Source organism: Octopus sinensis, unplaced genomic scaffold (assembly GCF_006345805.1).
Source record: "Octopus sinensis unplaced genomic scaffold, ASM634580v1 Contig11491, whole genome shotgun sequence".
Classification (NCBI taxonomy): domain Eukaryota; kingdom Metazoa; phylum Mollusca; class Cephalopoda; order Octopoda; family Octopodidae; genus Octopus; species Octopus sinensis.
In genome coordinates this window covers 192,978-216,082 of record NW_021832380.1, presented here as the reverse complement: position 1 = coordinate 216,082, position 23,105 = coordinate 192,978, and positions in this window count along the sequence as shown.

The window sequence follows — 23,105 nt, the reverse complement described above, 5'->3', positions numbered from 1 at the left end:
GTCCTCCAAATGACGTAGAGAACTCTCGACGTGAATGTTTTAAGACTGATCACCTGCAAATGTCTAAAACCTCTACAATTGCTTGGGCGGTGACAAGACATAAAGAATAAACCGCAAGTTTTAGAAATTTTTCCCAATTCAAAAGTGGTATTGTTTGGTAAAAATGACTAGGAATAAGTCCCACGAAATATATCAGGACTTGCTCTAGTACAGTATACAGGCTGGGACAACCACCCACGGCCAGGACCAAAACGAGGATTGTGTACATCCAGTCGCGGTATTTTGAAAGAACTGTCGGCAACATAAAAGCGGTGAGTTGTTTAATTCGTTTAAAAAAAAGCCAATTGAAGCGTACACTAGTTGGTCATAAAGTTCAATTATAAACTCGATATTCTTATCCATTAAAATTATTTTATCTATTTATTTATAAATACTATTTAAACATACTAAAATAATTTTAATTATTATTAAATAAAAAAAAAGTTACCACTATTCCACGTGGTGACAATTAAGTTCATTTTCAATGTAAAAAAAACAAAAATATTTAACAAAGTCTATAAATTAAATGAACCCCTGAGTCTGTAAATACAGGCTGACTTAACTCCAAAGGGTTCAGACCGAATGCCACGTCCTCGATGGCTTTTGCATTTGACCACGTTTAAAAAACCCCAAATCTCCCCCCTTCTTAGAGGAAGAACAGTCACTTTGTTCGAATGCAAAATTTTCAAATGTTCCAAGTTGATCACAAATCATTTTCCTAATCTCAATAATTTTTTGGTGGGCTTCGTTTTTGGTGATCGAGACCGGCCCTGTTCTCCACGAGTGAGGGTTTCGTGACATGTTGTGTTTAATGAGGATGTGAGAACAGCGTACACACTCCGGATTAGTCGAAGGTGGGTCCCATTGGCTCTGATTAGTTTTGTGATTAAAATAGTAGTCTTTACCTGACGAATTAGTTATTCTATTACCTGTGGACTGACTTTTGCGTTTACTCCAACCAGGAGGCAAATCCATTTATTTTATTTAATTAATAATAACTTTTTTATTAAAAATATTTAATAGGAAAATATAGTCAATTTATAATCCCCTTCTTTCGATGAGTTTGCTACACTTGTAACAATGTGGTTGGCAAATCTAAATGCCAAGGCGTGGACTGATTTGTTGTCCAGGAACATACCGGTTGACTTTTGGTATATGGTGGACATTGCTAGCACATCATGAACAATAAATAAACATTAAGTTACAATGTGAATACCAAAATGTTGGCAAATTGAATGGTTCCATGTTCTAAATTTATATTTTTGACAGATGTTTTAGTATGATAAAAATGTTCTCTTTTGGAACCAGTTGAACATACTATTGTGAGCTCGGTGCAATGAAAACAATCAATTACTGAAATTTAATCGTTCGGGTCATCAAACCATACAAAGATCACTTTCTAAAAAATCTTCTGGGATTCTAAAATGATTCAAATAGGTAAAGATGTACATGTCAAACATTAAATTACGAAAAATACAAAAAACTTTGAGAATTACTCTACGAGGGTGATTACATGATTAACCTAATTCATGCAAACTTGCATGTCTCATAATACAGCAAGAATGGCGTTGTTGGAAATTCGATTATTTTAAATGAACTGTCAGACTAAATTAACTAAATAATTATGATACATATAGTTCAAGTGCCATATATTGCAGATCATTTCTTGCGTAGTATTTCTTGCAGAAAAAAATCAAGAAACTTTGAACCGACGTGTCCGTAAATCAGCATTTGTGTGATTTTTGTGGTTCTAGCTGTTTATACATGAAATAAGTCCAATGATTGTTAGATTGTTTAGTAAATTAATGAAATTTGTTAAATATTTTTTTTGCAATTAAAAGCACCCCGATAACAGCTCCAGCAACTGAAACTGGAATAATGACGCTTTTTTTAACTTTTTGACTTTTTGATAAAATAATATTAAATTTGTAACGTATATTTCCAAACTCACGTGATGCTCCCTGAATTGTCAAATTGAATTTCTTTTCTGAATTCCACGGTATTTGGTTTGTCGAGAGCGACACATTTCCTGAATGGTGATCAATGGAGAAATATTGAGAATCATTCGAAGAAATGTTGAACACAAAATCATTTATTAAAAAACTTGAAATATTCGCTGAATTTTCCAAAAACATTTCTCCGGGTTGTATTTGTTCCAAATAAATATTTTGGTGGCTGCCAACAAGTTCCCCGTTGGAGACCGGTAAGAAAATTGTCGATGTGTCCAAAACGTGGAGACTGCACTGCATAATGTCGAATAACCATGGTTGGCCCTGATTCATTGCTTTCACTTTAAGAATATAAAACCCTTCATTTTCTAATTCCTCGTTATTGAAGATTTCCCCTGACAACTTATCAATTCTGAACATGTTTTTGAGATTATTAGAAATGTTTAAATCTCGTTGCAGTTCGTAAACAGTAAGAATACTGAAATGATTAACATTCATTGGTCCTGATTCAACATCAAATGCGGTGACTGTAATCAACTTTGTTTGAGAAGGTGTATTTCTGACTGTGACAACTGCACATCCTTGATTCGTAAATTCTGGTGGATTGTCATTTAGGTCCGTAACTGTGATTTCATCAACAAACCATTTCTGATCGTATTTTCCCCGGTGGTAAACTGACTTTATATAAATTTTTTTTGTTTTTTCATAGTCGATAACCACTTTGGAGTACAAGCCTTCGATTTTATCTAGACGAATATAGTCGTTTTCATATAGATAACAATTTTCAGGTTTAAAATGTAAATAGCTCCAAGTAAATACAAACGAATCAACTGGCATATTTTCATAAACGCCGTCGGGCAGCATTATAGAAAGGGAACTTTCGTCCACAATCTAATGAATAAGTAATAAGTTAAAATATTAATAAAAGCAACTAACTTTGACTTTATCGATGTATAACTTTCTTTTTGGGTCCCACATTCCGAAACGCTCATCAAAACAAATAACTTCAATGGTAACAGTTGGGGAAATAGCAGAATAATCAACTAAATTCATATCATAAAAGTTTTTGTTGACATTGACCAGCTTTACAACATCCGTATTGGCTTCACAATGAACTTGAACATCCTGGTCAATACAATTGACATATAAATTGTCAATTAGCTCATCCTGCTTATTCACAATGTAGTATTCGAATGGAAGGGTCCAATTGAAGGTGAGTTTGCATGGATGGACTAGTTCTACTTTGACGGTATAAACCTCGTTTTTTGAATATCTTGAATAAACATTAAACGTGGATTGACTAAATGGGCTAGTCATGATAACTTTATTATATGAATCAATCGAATATCCCATGTCTGTTTTTTCCAAAAAATAGCCGTGTTTTTGGGATGATTTGAAAGTTGTTCGCAGTGTTGTTATAATATCGTTAATCATAGGGAACGAATTCAGAACGACGTCATAAAATTGAGTACACTCTGATCCAATATTGGATGTAAAAAAGAGTTCAATGTCCATCCACGACCAATATTCTTTTCTTTGATTATCATAGGCAAAGACCCTCAATTTTACTGAATTTGTAAGATTTTCAACATGGTTTTTATAAATCATCATTGCATCGGATTTATTTGGCCCCAATTCAAACATTTGGTGGCCAAACAATTCGTAATTGACAACTGCGTTTTCCGAACAGTCTAAATCAACTGCCGCGGGGAAATGGAGGATAAAACCAACTGAAATAATCGGCAATTTCAGACTCCGACGAGAAACAGGGAAAACCGGGGCATTATCATTAATGTCAATAATCTCAGATTTATAGAAGAAAATACATTTATGATAACATACATGTCGAAAGCATTAAGATGCAATGTTGTGTGTCCAGTTTTAGACTTTGGAGACAGGTTCTCATAGTCAACACGACTTTTAATCTAATGGACAAAAATGCTCACATTTGACTGACTTTGATTGTTCCTTCTAAATCTATGGATAAATAGTAAGGCAAAATTTTCATCAGTTCGGAAGAATATTTTTCGCAACTGTAACGACTAAGACGATTGTCGATGCAGACGTTGCCGACAGTTAAGAAAATTGGAGATTCTTCATAAATGCTAAATTCCAGATTTATCAGCGATATTTTCGTTATTAACTCAAAAAGAATTGCAATGTGCATTAAAGAAATAAAACAATCCTCTTAAAAGCTCAAAAAATAAAAATTTATTCAAATATTGTCACCACCGTCAAATGACCGAACATTTAAAAATATAAAATACTAATCAATTTTATCTATAAATAGTTTCTAAAAACTCAAAAATAGTTCCTTTCAACAGATATAGACGTTTGATATCTCTCGATCTACAAATCATCAATTTAGTTGGAGACAAGATAAGACAAATACATGTTTTATGTGGCACTTGTTAGCTGAAATAATACCTACTAGCACTCAAACTGTACTGCAGAATATTGAAGTCTATTAGATTGGAATGTAAAAATGACACCGCATTAAGGAGTCATTATAATATTTAAATATTATAGTATTTAATATATAAATAATAGACCTGGATTGAACTATCTTGTTGTGGAAAAATGTCGCAAGATAAATTATCGAAGCATAATCTTCAAGCTATATTTTGCAAAGAATGCAGGAAATTTTATGCCAATCCGGAATGGAACAGTATGTGCTGGCAGTGTTATAAAAATCGTTCTAATCAAGAAGCCCTGGCGTAAATACCCCCAAAATTAAGTTATTAGTCAACCCAAAAAGTGGTTTCGCTGGTTTAATAAAGCAAATGACGAAACAATTACCAAAAATCACTTTCGGGAACTGATCCAACAAAGTAATCTCAGTTTCATGACATCCCGTCTGTCCAATGATCTTTCCACCACTTTTTATAACTTTATAAAATGTGCCAATTCCCAGTCTGATGTGCGACGAATGAGCAGTCTGTTCTGCCGTCTCTACAAGATTGTTTGTGACTTGTACTATGAGCGCATAAAGACACCAAGTTTACCTATTAATGGCCCGTCATATCAGCATAGATACTGACGAGTGCCGAATGCTGACTGAGTGGGTAGAAGGGACTTTAGTGGATATGTTATATCCCAATATTTTTGGCACTACAGAAGACGAACAACTGGATTTTGAATTACAGCATAAAATATCTCGACTGCGGTGGCTGCAAACCCGGCACGTGGGCTGCCGTTTGGATATTGAGGATGAGAATGTCGGCAAATTTATTCAAATGGCTACTGACAGTAAATGTGCTGGTCATTTGTTTAGTCTTGATCGGTCTTAGTCTTCAAAAAACCACAATTGACAAACTCAAGGCAATAACTGAGTGCTGCACTCACATTTTGGATGCCCTCATATACCAAGTAACCTTCCATCAATATTTGAAGGGAACTGATCAGTCTATCAACGCGGACGATTTCCTGCCGGCCCTGATTTATGTGGTTGTCCATTCGAATGCTCCTCAATTAATATCCAACACAAGGTTTATAAGTAGGTTTTCTGCACCCCATCGGTTACAGACAGGAAAGATGGCATATTACTTTACGAATATGGTTTGGAGGTGTCTATAAGGCTTGTAGTGTTCTGTTATTCACTTTATATCTAATATATCACAGTCCTCCCTTGTGGTATCCGCGGAGGAATATGAACACTACATGAATCCTTCTAAGGACACGGTCGGGCATATTATTCAGTCTCTCAAAAAAAGAGTTCAGGTTCTTACTGTCCAGGGGGACAAGCTTTATTCTGATGTTGACAATCTTAGTTCTTCTTATTCTGATTTTCTCAATAAAGTGTAGTTATTTTTTAATGGAATATTCCTGTTTAAAAGAAATCATCGATATAAAAAAGAATCAAAACCCGTAGGTTTATAAGATTTGGATTCGCCTCGAATTCTGGGGCCGTTTGACACGGGTTCTTGGTAGGTCAGAAAGTAATTTGGTGGGAAGATCTGGCAGTCTGTTGAAGAGAGGACATTCCTGACGGGAGTTTGGAATTGGTATTGTTGGTTGTTCATATATGGAGCAATCATGTTCATTTGATTCATAACATCGAATTTGGGGAATTGTCTATAATAGACTGAATCGGAATAGTTCGTTGGATTGTATCCGAAATTTGGAAAATAACTCCCATTTAAGGCCTCATCCCATTGGAAGGAATATGGCTTTCCCGCAGGAAAGGAGCTAGTCGAATGCTTAGGTTCCTGATAGGACATGGGCATCTGGGATTCAGTTTTGACCATTTTAGGCAACTCTCTGCGTCTGGCGTTGATAAACCTGAATCAAATAAGTAAAAAAAAATACCAATTATTAACTTGTAAAATAGTGAGATTTGTTTCTTGAGCGAGTTTGTATTTTTCGTCCTCCGTTGGATAAGGATGCTGCGAATTTAATTAAACAGACAAACATCAAGGTGAATGGACAGCCAGGCCCTCAACTTGAAGATGACATCCTTTGGAAACATTCCCCGCTTTTTCCTGTTTTTTTGCGGACTTTTGGTCTTTTTTATCTTTGGAGAAGAAGGTTTCACTACATAAAATAATGATTATGTAATTCGCATAAAGCATCATCTTAAATGCCACAATTTGACAGAATACATATTAGAGGCCCTCTCAATCAACATTTAATCAAATAATGTGATTGAGTGGCTGACACTGACACACTCAACGCTGCAATACTCACGTTCAGTCGAATCACTGTTTACTGAAGACTGTCGGGGGGAAGGATACGAATTCCGATAGGACTGATACTCCGGATAACAAGTTTGACCAATTTGACCACATTCCTTTTTAAAATACCGAACGGGGTGTCTAGGGACATTACCAATAGGCAATACTGGACTGGTTTAGTGGATGGCCACTCACATTGAGAATAAATGACTCGGGAATTTGTGAACTAAATGTGATATATACACCATATTTATTATGTATGTGTAAATATAACTTTATGTTAACTAAGGTAATATATAGACTGCTAGGACACTTATATATCAGAAAATAACTCAAGGCGATGAGATGTACCTCTGAATTGCATGAAGACTGTTCACTGTGCTCAAAATTAGACATTAAAGTGGCAGTGTTGTGACGTTTGGAACAATCACGATATTTAAAGTCGACAAGCGTCGATCGCGACAAGACAAGCGCAATTCTAATCGAGAAGTGACCCGCATAGTGACCCATACAAAAATACATATCCAAATACACAATAAAAACATGTGTCTTGCAATTATAAACCAACATGCAATGTTGAATCAAAACACGACTGATTCTGCTTAGTAACAAACCAATTGACAATCCGTCAAGTTCCTCAATTAAATTGAAATAAATTAATTCCATTTTCTGTTATTATTATCCCTGACGTTTATTCTTGTTTCTGTCAGTGATTTAAAAATCAGATTCTTGGGTAGTCACGACAGCATTTGAAGATGGTCCGTCAAGTTAAAAATGGCCGTCTTTGATCATGTTGACTGCAATTGTGGATTGATTGGTTTGCTTTGATTTGGACTATCTCCACTTTATTGTGATTGAGTCTTTTTTGACATTTAATCAAATTAATTTTTCAAAAATTTAATGCAGACATAAATCCTTGCAAAATTACACAAACGACAACAGAATATTTGGAAAAATAAACATTTGACCTTTTACGTTAATTTATGTAAATTTGTGTCAATTTCATTCGAAAAAATTGACAATGTATAAAATTAAAAAGTGTTGCCAACATTATTTTACGACTCAAATCGTCTAAAGAAATACAATTTCTAAAAAATTAAAAAAAAAAAATTTCTAAAAAATTCTGACTTTTCAAACATTACCCTGACCTTCTAACCCAGGATCCAAAACCTTGACCTAGAATAATATTAAAACAAAAGTTTTAAATTATTATTTTATCGAAAAATCATTTAAAATAACAAAATTTTCGAGGATTTTTGTGCCGAAAATATGCAATTTCCACAAACTGAGTTTTGTCGACAAACAAATTTTTGTGTGTTCCGAATTTGAGGCGGTAAAGGAATGAATTATGGGGTGTCTGTTGAATTAATAGGATGTCTGTTGAATTTAAATGCCACTTTAGTGATTGTAAGTTATTTTTGAATTATGTGACTTATCAAAACAAAACAAATGTTAACAAATAATTACTTAAAAGACCCTTCAGCCTTCGGAGTCCACTTTACAGCTCCACTATCTTCCCGATCTATCATTCCAGGGCCCACACTTCCGTCAATTTTAACTCGTTTCGAACCATCCAGAAAAAAACATGGTAGGCATCCTCGCCAAGTCGACGCACCGCTATCTCTCGGTCACCGATCCCGTTAGCTTCCTCGTATTTTGAGAGTACCTCCTCAACCCGGGCTTCATTATTCATTTGCGAAAGACCTCTCCGAAAGTCCAGCACAGTGCTCTCCATCGTACGCTTAAGCACAATTGATTGCATATAAGCAATCAGATGCTCCCTCACTCTGATCGAGTCCAAATATTTTTTAAAATATTTAGACACAATGCCATCCCATGTAAGGACAACAGGAATTATATTCACTTTGGCCTTGTGAATCAGGGATAATTCATTAGCGAGCAAATCATATTTTCTTAACTTTTCAAGTTCTACTTGCTGTAAATTATCTTGAGAAGTAATTCACACTTCCACAATCCAAATTACGTTCTCTTTTTTATCATATACCAAGAAAAGTTATTTTTGAATAAAACTAATAAATATTAAAATATACTTTAGAAATTATACTATAATTATTTTTATAATAAAATAGTTGAAAAGCGTGAATGTTCTTGTTATGGCACCTCGTGCTTTTTAAGAATTGATAGAACAAACTCAGTAAGTAGATAATTATCATGTGCTGTTTACCTCATTGTGTGTGTATTTTGCTTTTATATTCTTTTTGTTAACAAAATGATGAGTTTACTGTCAATCCTTTGATTTGCTGATATTAAACTTTTTCTGATTGTTATTAATTTGTATAGTGAAACTCCAAAAACAAAATTAGATTCTAGCTAGGTAAATTACTAAAAGGATAGTCGAGAGCCTGAGAGTCACCTCAACGGAACACCCATGACTCCTAAGCGGCAGGATATCGGTCCTCGGATTAGTCGCCAGTGACCCTTTTCAAAAATGCTCCGATCTGTTTAACCAATTCCACTCAAATAATGTTAATAGCAATTTTCAATGCCATTGTGCATGTTTGCTTTTAATTCTGACTAGTGCATTTTACACTAATTAGACATAAGAAGTGAATGAGGAAATATTAGAATTAATAATTAGAGTAGTTATTAGATTAGTTACATTCCCTTTTTCATATTTTTTGAGATCGGGTGGCGACAGAGGTTGCAATCTTGTGAGTAAACTAACCCACCATATGCTCCCTTTGTAGCTATTGTTGTCTTGTTTAATGGACCTACATTTATTTCTACACACTTTTGTCAGTTAATAGGATTCATCACTCTTTTAATTCTTATATGAGAATATTTAAATATACATTGTGGGATGGGACCTATTTGTGAATATGCACATTTTCTGGTCGTTATAAATACTACACAGTGAGGAATTTAAAATATTCAAGGTTTAGCGGACGACTGATTTTTGGTGACTGAAAAATGGCATTTGATGGCATGTAACTTTAATGTAAAAATAATATTTGTACAGCTTTTTTAAACTGCTTCGAAGTGCAAAAGCATCTACATTTAGGTAACGAAAGTTACTGCAGTGATACAGCGATTTAAAATATTTTAATGTAAATATAAAATAAGTGATCCAACTCATCAAATGAGCTGTTTATTATCCTCTTTAGCGAGTAGCCACTACAAATACTGATATTAAGGAAATATTATTTCAATTCGTAATGTGTGTCTGGCTCCAAGATGTTTATTCGGTTGTGTCAATAATGTCGACCCAAAATGTCGAAATCAGAATTGACACGTCAATTATGACTGAAACGAAAATTCAATTCAATAAACCTGATATTTTCGTTTATGACAAGAGGAAAAGAGAAATTCATTTAATCGAAGTTGGAGTTACCTCGCAAGACCGTTTAAAGCAAGTGGAAGTGGAGAAATTTCATAAATACGATCTCCTTGCAAACGAACTGTTGAAGCAAAAGTGAAGATTATTCCAATTGTCTTGAAATGGGATGGAGTTGTCTCAAAGTTCTTTAAAAGTCATATGAACAAGTTATCCATTGAAGAAGGAACGAGGACATACACCCAGTCGGTTGTGCTGAAGAGGACTCTAGAGAGTATGCTTATCGAGCACAGACATGGGATAAAGGTAGACAACGAGGAGTACGCCTCTGCCGCCAATTAACTTGCGGAGCTGGCATGTCGTGAGGACACTCAGCTAAACAATTACTTTGACGCAGAAATGAGAAATGATGAGAATTTTGTTGCAAACTCTTCTTCCAAGCGAAGAAGAGAAACCACTGACGATCTTAAACACACTTTTAAACACTTTTTATTGACCAAATGACCAGGGTAAGCCAGTTAATTATAATCCTCCGTGATCCCCCGATTCATGCGAGGGAGATCCTTCTGAAAGGTTCGATCCTGCCCACAATGAACGGACTGAGACGACGATGTCCCAGGGTCTGAGATCCAGAAGTCCTTTTTCGGTAGGCATTAAGTGCCTCCTGAGCGTTGCCATATCCGAATGGAATTTTCCAACTGACATGGTGGACCCCATAACGCCACGCTAAGACAGGAAGGTAAGAGATCCCCATTTCCAACTGTGTCGTGCCAGAAGTACTCGTTGCCTCACGGGCAGGGGAACGATAACGAGAATTGGCCCCAGGATGAAAAACTGCCTCCTTCGGAATCGAACTCACGACTGTCCAAATCCATTATCCATAGCTTAGTCTTCAGCCAAAAGGGCTACGATCTGGATTCTTAAATAATTTAAGATAGAATTTACATAATTATTATTAACTTTCATTGTTTAAATTCGACATTATGTGACATTTAATTCTTTTATTGGTTTTATACAACCATCCCTGACCATTTTGGACGAAGTGCTGTTAATATAACTGGCATCTCTGACGAGCCTGATCTGTTTTTAAATGAAAAAGTCGTCTATGAGGGTTTATAAATCTGATTTACCACTCCAAATCTAGATATGAGATGGGTCGAATTGGGAATAAGATGTACCCCATGTTTTGGGAGGAACAAACAGACAGGAGATGGGTTGAATTGGGGATAAAATGTACTCCCATGTTTTTATGGGAGGAAAAAAATTCTTCCACTGTGTCGTGCCAGAAGTACTCATTGTTATACATAAGGATTAGTCGAACTAATTTGTCTATTTAGACAAAAAAAGCACATTTGCCGTCTAATGGACACACCCAGTCACTACCACTGAGAGGTCTTAACTGAGCAATAACAAGTGTGAGTGAATTCAAATAATGAAATTAGTGATATATCAAATGTTAATAGTTCAGAGCCATATCATGGTAACTTCCCACTTTATGTCTGATGTACAAAAATATTAAGTTATAATTGAATAAAACTTATAAATATTAAAATATAATTTGAAAATTATTTTTAGAATAAAATAGTTGAAAAGCACGAACGTTCTTGTTATGGTTCCTCGTGATTTTTAAAAATTAATAGATTCCCTTAATATTAGGTGGACATACAAAATCCATCGTGAAGATTAAGTACAATCGAGAAGGAGATCTCTTGATTTCAGGAGGAATGGATAAACTAATATACATATGGAGCATAAACGAATGCAAACGTCTAGGCAAAATAATGCTAGACGGGGCATTACTCGACCTCGATATTGACTGTACTCCAATAGTGAATAAAATCTAATAGATCAATCTCTGAATATGCTCAGTGTATCCGGGGATTGTATGATACGACTAATCGACATTGAGACAGGCAGGACGACGAGTGAGTTGGAAGAAACTGACTTGGATAAACGTTTCTGCAGCGGAATCTTCTCTGCCAATGGAAAAATGCTGTTAGCTTCCCGTTGGGGGAGTAATCCGTGTGTAGAACTGTATGATGTCCACAATCGTATTAAATGTTCTAATCACCTCCAGTCAACAAGAGTGTGGCCAAATGTACGACTAAGGGGAGAGTCACTGCTTGTTTGTTTGGTTTATGTGATCAGTACGTTATTCTGGGGGATGAAAAAGGGGGTCTTGTTCTCTACGATATGAGAGTTGGTTTCCTTATTTATTGGGTAGAACAACAAGACAGTCCATGAGTCTGAGAATTCTCATAAAAAAATGGTAACAGGCATGTGTCCACATCCAAGTCTCCCTCTTGTCGTTACTGGCAGTAAAGATCACTCGGCTAAGGTTTTTGGTGTTCTTTATTGTAGTTGTTTGACTATTCTCTGGAACATTTGGGGACATATGAGTCGGATAAGCCTGTAAATTCAGTGGGGGTATCTTCATTGATGCCTCATGTGGTGTTCTTGGTTTTAGTGGTAGATTATTCTTGCTGGGGGAGAGGAAGCTCATCAGGTGACTCAGACTGCACATTCGGAGGGGGAATTTCTGTCGAGATTTTTTCATATTGCTCATCAGGAAGAGTTGTGTAATTATGGAGGACATTTTGGTCCAATCAACACGGTTGCCTTTCATCCGGACGGACATTCGTGAGTGATTGGGGACATTTGTAGATATTCGAGTGCAGGACATGACGGGACTGTCCACGTCCATCACTTTGACGAGGCTTATTTCACCATGAAGTATGAAGAGGATCGTTTTATTGAGATATATTAGTCATACGAACATTTAATAGTTTTTGTGGTTTTTGTCTATTTCTGTCAGTTAATTTATTCTTACATTTAATTGATCAGGCAATTATTTTGTTTTCTACTTATTAATGACCTACATAGCCATGAACGTATTTCGCGAAGGTATGGAAGGGACTTTTGTTCTCTTAGATTTGTGTCATTAAGAATTGGTTTTTTCTTTTCTAGATAAAATGGATCGTTTTTATGATATTTAGATTTCGAGCTCTAACATTAAGCGATGTCTACTAACCTTGCTTATACAAAGGATGTATTTCGCTCTACTTGGATTGATTCCTTACAAGGAAATTAAAACTTAGTCCTTCAGTCCATAAGAAATCCCTGGATATGCTAAATAAATGACCTTTAGTCTGCAGTGGTGGACTCACGCATTTAATACCAAGTTTAAATATTTCTGTCAATGATCTTTTTATGGAAGGAAGGCAAACTAAGCAATAAGTTAAATGATGAGGGAAATTGTTAAGAAGCAGCTTTAAAACGTAAATGAAAAAAATTCATTTTTGTAATTGCGATTTGTGACGCGGTATGGGATGTTATTTTTTTGTAAAAAAACAAGAGATAATTAATAGTTATCCAGTTTTCGTTATTTGTAGTGTTTTATTCCATCAACCTCACCCGCTTAGGGCCCACGTATAGTGCACGGATGGGCAGATTCATGTCAACGCGCAGTCTAGATTCAAGGGCTACCTCTTTAACAGGCATCGATAACCCGTGCCTTGTCTCGGCTTGCATGCTTTCTAAGGTCCTCCGCAACACCAGTGTCTGGATTTATGCCTTCACCCTGTCCTCCACGCCAAGCATTGCCTTTTGAAATATTTTGACACTATTCCGTCCCAGGTCATGACACCAGGGACGATCTTTACATTCGCCCTGTGGATCGCTCCCAGCCAGGAAGTCGTATTTGTGGAACTTTTCCACTTCGACCTGTTTGAGACAATTTTGTGAAGTGATCCCCACCTTGATAAGAGTAATTGTGTTGCTCGATTAGTCATGAACAAATATATTTGGCTTGTTATTTGGGATAGCATTATCAGTCGGGAGGTTTGTATCGACTCGGATTTCCACAAATTCATTGGTGGTAACAGATTGGACTGAATGGGTTTTTAATTTTTTGACTTTTTAATTCCATATTGGCGACATAGATGTTAATGCAAGCATTAACTTACACAGTCGACTTTTATTAAAAATTATTAGTAAGAGCCTTAGTATTGATGTTTACTCGCTAAATATTCAAAGAACCATCAATTTCCTACACCGGGGGATCATGGGGTCCGAGGTTATCGTGGTCCAACAGGAGGCGAATCGAGCAGGCCCAACAAAAGGCCCTCAGATTAACCGATCGTTGGTCACAAACGGCTTGCCGCCCGATGCGATCTTGTGTGGGCTCGTGGAAAGATCAGCGAGCGAAGATGAGGTCCCTGGTCGAGTGCATCGGGATCACGTGACTTTTGTTTGATTTTTATCGTGGTCTTGAGGTTAAATAAATAAATTCTGCTCAAATTTAGGCGTATATCCCCTCTATAACACACTTCCAATCTATTTCGTTCACATTGTGTGTTATGATTGACAAAACTAAATCCACTTTTAACTAAATAAATGTCAATAGTACATTTCTCATTTCCTTCCATAAATTTGAAAATTTCATTTATAGATCTTTTGATTACCAAAATTTAGAAATACCATCCTGTTGAAATCTGTGAATATATTCTTCATTATATTTCAATTATCTCTTCTTAGATTGTTTCGTTCATATTATCTGGCACACATGAAAACGGATCAATCATCTATGCTTCAAATTCTAAATCAAACAAATCTTTGAATTTAATAGATATATCCGCTTCTAGTTCCATCAAATATTGTTTTGACTAAAATATTTACTTATCTCAGATTGTTGTGAAATGTTTCCAAACTGATTTATAAAAAAATTACGTCGATAAAGCAATAATTTTCTTGCAAATGTTTTCATTATTCTTTTCCAATCAATCATGTTGACAAAATTTACTTTGAATAAACCAATATTTTAAATATTCGTTTTGATAATGACGACTTTTCTTATTTGAGCGACAAGACATCTTAGATATCAAACAAGAATGTAAAAACAGCGTGTTATTTGAAGAAATATTAATAAATCTGAAACATTATTAAAATTAACATGCATAAATACTTGTATTATATTTAAATTCGAATATTGTATCCCCCACTTTCACCTAATTATCGCCCCCGGTTGAGAACACCTGCTTTAGACATTCGAACAACGTAGAATGCAAGGGCTTCTTTTCCATTTTTAATAGATATTCACGTTGAAGTTTCACCAAGTCCAATATTTTCAGCTCATTCACATTTTCATTGTATTTTCGAGACAAGAATTCTACGATAGTGGCCATATGCGTTCTCTGGTTATTTCAGTCCTGATTTGTATCTATAATTTAAAATGTGGGAGTTAAGTTATTCCAAGCAAAGAAAGTAAATTGCGCAGCAGATTTAAAGGTGATTGTATTAATTGCATTCTGAAGTTTTTCTCCTTCCTCAATCTTTTCTATTATTTCGTTTATTTTCAAATCTGTAAACTCAGCTTTAAAACATTTTATTATTCCCTGATCCATTGGTTGCAACAATGAGGATGTTCTTGGAGGCAAAAAAAGAATTTCTATAAACTTCAAAGTGACTGATTTGATGAGAAGGACATCGGTCAATCACAAGTAAAATTTTTCTTTTTTTCTTAGCAAGCTCAAATTCAAAATCAGTCAGCCATTTATTAAAAATATCAGTGTTCATCTATGCTTTGTTCGAATATGTGTAGGTAACATAATTTCCAATGTTAAAATTTTTTAAGCATCATGGATTTTTGAATCTTCCTATCATCAAAGGCATTCTTTTATTCTCACCGGAACGATTTGCACATAATAATTTAAAATCGATCCTTCGACAACTTTATTCCAGGCCTTGATTTTGTACATACACTTTTGATTTTGTATAGGCCTTGAGCGGATTCGAGAAGCAGCGGATTCGAGAGGTTTTTCTGAGAGAGATATATATCCGTGAAGTTTTCCAAAACAAGATTCTAAAATTTAATTCATTCTGAAAATAAAAACGTCAATTCTCTGAAGTAAATCTGCTACTGCTCTAAAAACAAAACAAGTGAAAATCCACATGTGTCTAATTGTACTTTTTACAGAAATATCAATGTTTTAAAAATTGAATATTTACGTATGTGCTTTTATTTTTTACGCACCAAACACTATATAAGGATTTAGTCGAATTACTGCAAATATGCTTTCCTTTGGCATCTCAGCATTTGCTGTTCTATCACTCAATTTTGGTACTTACTGATTAGAAATTTTAATTAGTACTTTTGTCCGGGTTTGCGAAATCTTACCTGAACGCATTGTGAGCAATGAGCTCTAAGTGTTTGCGTATTGCAAGTGTGGAGGGCTTGACAGCGGTGTTCAATGGAGTAAACAAGGTCAAAACATTCTTAAAGAGTATGACGAATTTCCCATCATTTAGTAACTATAAATACTCAATCGTGGAAACATATTGGGACGATACTCACAATTGTAGTGACCAATAAAACTGTGGGGACCTACATTTGTAAGTCAACTAAAAATTCAGCCAAATTCGTTTTGGATAGTCCAGGTTTGGAGTTTTTAAATATTTAGGAATCGGCTTTGAATTTACGAATTGCAATCAAAATGCGGTCGTTAAATATAACTCCAACACTCTTTTGTAATGTGCTCTCGTTAATTACAAAGATTATAAAACAGTGTGGAGTAAAGATTGTCAACATTCCGACAAAGGTTACAAATACCAAGACCAAGTTGGTATAGATAAGGCAAAAATTTAACAAACAGTGGAAGGTCTGAATATTTTGTTGGCAAAAATCAGTGATCAAGGGATTTACTATTTTTTGATATTTTCTGCGATTAGACTCATTAAAATGAAAATGTATTTCACAAACTCGCATAACACATAGACGGACTATTTATAAAATTCGAATCACGTTTTCTGAAAATTGGCCACGTTCTAGGGAATTACATCATCACTATGTGGGCAGTCAACTCCGTGGGATACTTTCACCCATCTATCACTAGTCTTCAATACTATAGTTTATGCTACCCCAAAATTCTTAGAGTCAAATGCACAAATGAAAATAAACATCATTTTTGGCGTCGTAATTCTCATTGCGGTAACTGTGCCTATCTGCATGTATCTCGGATATTGAAAAAACGTACTTATATAAAATAAAACATTATGAGGACTGAATCTACAATTAATCTCAATTAATTAAATATTATGTCACATGGGCGACTATGTCGCTATGGGCAGCCAGTCCTTTTACGTGTTTCTATGGAAACCGCAGAAAAGGTATTAAATATTGAATATAGCAATTTATATATGGAAGAGTGTAGATTAATCAATTATTCTAATTTAAAATTACATTTGAATTATCTTTTAAAAATGGCTTACCCAAAAGTATATTAATTTTAACAGCGTGGTTACTCACACTTTGTGATGTCTGGGTTTAAGGGTTACGTAAGAAATATTAACGAATACAATCAAATTAAGGAAGCGTTAATCGGGATATTCCCGGAGGATATGAATGCTCGAAGCAAACACCGGTTGGCCAAAAAGGCTTCCAATTTTTGTAAAAAATGTCTGAAGAATCGTCAGCAGAAACATCATTTAATTTCGAGTTAGGGTTTGGGTTAAGGTCAGGGTTAGATTTTGAATATTTATGTTGGCACTTGCCAACGTTAGGGTTTGGGTTAAGGTTAGGGTTTAGATTTTGAATATTTATGTTGTCACTTGCCAACGTTAGGGTTTGGATTAATGTTAGGGTTAGATTTTGAATATTTATGTTGTCACTTGCCAACGTTAGGGTTTGGATTAATGTTAGGGTTAGATTTTGAATATTTATGTTGTCACTTGCCAACGTTAGGGTTTGGATTAAGGTTAGGGTTAGATTTTGAATATTTATGTTGTCACTTGCCAACGTTAGGGTTTGGGTTAAAGTTAGAGTTAAAGTTGTTACAAACTTTGCAAAAAATTTGATGTAAATTATAATTTGCTAATGTTGCAATTTATATTATCAAAAATAAAAATAATTCACGTTATAATTTGCTAATGTTGTAAAGAATTTTATTATTTTAAAGCAAGCATGGTTCAAATATAAAACATCATTTTCTCAAAAATTTAAAGTTCAATCATTAGTTCGGATCGATTGCCTTTATTTTAGTTGGCCTTTTAGTAAATATTTGCTATGTAGTTGCCATGGAAACACGTAAAGGCCAGGTTGCCCATAGGGGTCTGATCACCCATGTGACATATTATGTCATTGTTGGTTATTCTAAAGACTTTGAATATGTTTTTAAATTATTATAAAAGACTAAAATGCCCAATTCAGGTAATCATGAGATAACAAGATTTGTAATGTTGACATCATAATAAGCAGGCATCAACTCAAACTCCCTCACTGTCGAGACAACTCCAAACTCCTCACACCACGGATAAAAAACACGTGCAGAAACAACAAAAGCGTCGACATAACCAACAAAGTGCTCACGTAATTCATCCAAAACAAATAAATAATCCTAAAATACAAACAAAAAACTCACCTCAATCGAATTATCACGGAAAACCCCATTATTAGCAGACTCACAAAACATATCCAAACTGACAGACTCCCCCAACAAACTCATCACCCGAAACCCTTGCAAATACATTCAGCACGAATCACCAATAATCGTGTGGGCAATAGAATGGCTGTGGCAACACATGAAAGCCTCATTATATTCCCTAACATCCCCAACCCCAACATCACGGAAATATTCCTCACACAGAGACTTGACGTACTCCGACAATGGACGCTGACAGTACTGGACTAATTCAACCACTGCCAGATGGACAAGTGGGTTGGACAAATCAGCGGCCATTCGCAATGCCTTTATCATGAGGAGTGGCTTGCCTGCAATAAACACACATTCCAAACCTCTTCTCTTGTACAACTCAAAAAACATGAGAGGAACCCGAACATCACGTGAAATCGACCGCTTTAGTTTGCCGAGATACTTCTCAGCACAGGACAACGGATCGGCCTCCTCCACTAAAGGACATTTGGGGTGATCGTAAGCCGCAAAGTAAATCTGACTGTATTTGGACACTCAAACCTTACAGACGAGGTGACAGGCGGTCACAAAGTGTTTATTCGAGTATAAATTGTCCTGAAATGGAAGAAAGTCGAGATATGTGGACAATGTCTGTTTGCGAATGCAATACATGTGGAAATCATATTCATTCTCGTCCATTTCATCCAAATGCTGATAATTTAAAAACAGTTAACCACCGTCATAATTTGACTGCACTTTTGAAGGGTATTGGCCACGTCTCCTCTCTTCCAGTAAGCCTTGGCACTCAGACCGAGATACCACAGACACTGCATTTCGTTGAGAGACTCGTCCACACTGACTCCACTCTGCCATGTCATCCACACTGCCATACTTTTGTAAAGCGGGCTGCCAATTCGACTGCCTCCTCTATCCTTCCTGCCTTGAGCATATATTTCACACACACGCAGTTTAGATGTCGGTCTGCTGTGTCTGCCGACTGGGCGTACTTGGCACACTCCACTGCCCCCGACATGTCCCCCGCATTACACAGAATCCTCGCCTTTATAACAATGCGTCCAAATGTGTGGGAGTATGTGTAATACTCATGTCTATATATTCCAAAGCAGAAGCCACATCTCCCTTAAAATCATAATGCTGGGCCAGATAGAGAAGACACATCAAAAATGCGTGTGGCAAATTCATTTCATCCTTCAATTGGAGGACAGTTTGTTCAATAATCATCATTTTGGTAACATCACTGTACAGCCCCTTCACTGACTTGAATATAGAAGGGAGTGCCCGACTGAATGCATCACGAAAATATTCTTCACTGAGTTGTCTAAAGTACTCCCCTTTCACTGTAACAACACACACAACCACTGGCCACTTGCAGTAGTCTGAATTTGGCCACAACCGACCTGGGAAATCTCTGAGTGAGTGTCCTGTACAGAGTGACCAGAGAATCTCCATCTGGTTCTAAAATAGGCCAGAATAGACACACCAATGCACTGTTCCATCCACTCGTAGTACTTTGGATTGTCAGGATTCCGTCGGAGAAGTATATTTATGAACTCGACTGCACTTTCCTTGCCCAACTTGAGACTAATTTGAACTAGAAATGACTCCAAAACACAACCAGAGTACTCCATGTATTCCTCTCTGTCAAATATAAGACAGGAATTATCTTTGAGGTGTGTCAGTGCATCAGAATGTCTCCCAGCGAGGACAAGGATTCGTACCTCGAAGAGAATCACTTGCGAGTACTCAAAATCCTTAGGATTGGCCGTCGGCTTGAGGGAATTTCGAAGGGATGCCAATATTTCGAGTGCAGTGCTGTATTCTCCACACAATGTCATGGCCACTGCAAAGGACAGCCAGGATGTCTTCATTGTTGGTTTATGTCGCAACAATTCTCGAGTCGAATCCTCCAAATAATCAATCAGAGACAACCTGGAAGCCTGGATAGTCACGAGTTCGTATTTCCAGGAGAGACATGTCTTTGAGAATTTGAAGGTTGCCCTGAAATGGGGATTTGGGGGTACCGAATTGAGTTTCCAGGCCGTCTTGTAGCATTTGACTGCCTCGCGGTATTTGCGTTCATTGCGGAGAATTATTCCGTAAATATGCCAGCCTGGGATGAGTGAGGGGAGTACATATTGAGGACCGGGGGTTGTTTTTTATTCCATTTTTTGCTAGTTCAAGGCCACATTCTGTATTTCCCAGACTATGTTGGATCAGACCGTTCATGGAAATGACTTCTGGTGGTTGAAGGAGATTTGATTACCGCCGTTGGCTGAGCATTTTGGGTTGGATGTGATTTGCTTGCAGATTCTTTGGGCGTGGACATACTGTCGTTGTTCGTAGGCCACCTTAGAGTTGGTGAAGGCATTTCTACCAGCATCTTTTTAAAGAGTTGAGCTTCTTTCCTGGGGAGGTCGTTTGACATGTGCTAGGGTCCACAAGATTAAGCTCGTGATATATTTATTATATTTAAATATTCATTTTTATAAGAAAGATTAACTTTTTTGTAAATGAAAAAATAATGATTGTTAAAAAGAAAATAGCTACATTGGGGCAAAAAGTCATAGAACGCTTGCATGTTTTGACAAGATTTTATAACTCGAAAATAATATTAAATACTGTAGTTTAAAAAATAAATTAGAAATATAAGATTTTTTAGATTATTGTTGAGAATAATTTGCGGTTCATTTTCAAAATCAATTTATTGAAGAAAAAAAGTAATGGCATGAAATCAATTACATTCTCTCTTGCTAGTAGTACTGCTTTGTAAAAAATAAGCTTCTGACATTCTAGCGGAGTAATATTTTACCATTCTCTGTGGCAAATTGTTTTCAATATATGAATTTTGTTTTACCAACTTTGATTTTTTATAAATGTTTGACGGATTGAGGTCTGAAGATTAACATTCAAACAAATCTATTTCGTTTTGTAGTAACTATTCAAAAGTCATTTTTAACTTTGGGTTGTTTTCATACTGAAGTGTCCAGTGCTGTGTCAAATTTAATTTAGTGATCAAATGTAACCGACATTTGTCCAAGATTTCCCAATATTTGATCAAATTCATTATCCCGTATATTACAAATATAGTTCACGACGGTTGTTAATCACAGAATAATGCTTTCTCCCTTTATCTGATCTACGCCAAATTGATGCCATGTAGTTCAGTCCGAAAAGTTGTATTTTTAATTCGTCCGACCATAAAATGTTGTTTATGAATTTTTTTTAATTTTTTTTCAGAAATGTGTATTTTCTTTAATAACGGAACACGAATATGCCTTCGTTTATTGATACCTTCATTGCATGATGTACAAGTAATTGTAAAAAAGAGACAATGATGTTCCCTTTGACTTTAAATTATCAACCAATTCTTTTCGATTAATTTAAACTATTATTTTCATTGATAAGCTAGGACGTTGAGTTATTTTCTTCGGAGCATTCGATTACGGTCGGTTAATAACAGTTCAGTGATTTCATTATAAAATATATTATATTAAAAATGATAAGTATTCTATGACTTATTTTTCCTAATGTATACATAAACCCAGGAAAGAGTTTTGACTGGATATTTAAAATTTCTAGCTGAATCGAGATTCTTCTATATTACTCTCAGATAAAGTAACAATAATGCTATCTCAATTGATATTTTCAATTGATTATTAACATTGTTGAAAATCTAGAATGATTCTTTACTCAATCAGTTTTTCTATTATAATCTTCACTTTATCTTATATAAAAATGTACTGCAAATTCAATATTTCGTCTGTCACTATAAATCAATATTATGTCAATAAAAAAAATTATACACACTGCTTGCTTAGAGAAAATAATTCTTTTCGACCTGAAGAATTATTTTATAGCTGGGTGGTGTACTGGCTAGGTCTCAGACTGTTGTGATTTAGGTCTCGGATTCAAGTCTGACCGATACTTATCAGGCGGAAGGTTCCACGCATTTACGATGCTGAAAGGCTTGACGAGTGACTCCGGGACTGAATTGTCTACCTGCACACAATAAAAAAAAAACAAGAAAGGTAATTTCTTGGCCCTACTTACGATTAGTTAAAAATTAACTTAAATAAATTGTGTATGATAAAGTGATGAAGTGTACCTACTTGTTTTGAGAGTTTGGCCTCAAAAATTAAAAGAAATTGAAAAATTCAAAGTACATGCATTCAAGATAAAAATGGATGGATTTATCACAAAGATGATTTGAAAGGATAAAAAAGCAGATTTGTCTGTCTTTGATAAATGAATCTTTTTAATCCAAGTAGAGATGAAATCTCCCTAAAATTTAAAAGTAGAGATTGAGAAACTCGGATTAGAATAAAATATGTCATGAAAAATGAAAATCCCATTTGTATTGAATGTACTCATGACTTTGGAGATTTTACAAGATTTTTAAACATGATTGAAAGAGCATATATCTTTGACTATTAACATCACACAGCTGATTTGACACAATTATTGCCTACCTTCTTGCAGTCGATAAGTTAATAGTAAAAATACTTGCCAGCCTGAAATCGTTCATACCAATTTTTATGAACAAGAAAAAATATCAGAAAGAGTAAGAAATTTTCAGATCCCTAACCGATTTGGAGAAGGGATAAAAAAGTAATGTTGATTATCTTCTCTAAAAAAGATTTATTATTTTTAGGGATAACAAGTGAATTATTTAGTTCTTAATTAACTCAGTTCTTTTTACTAATTAAAATTATTTAACTGATCC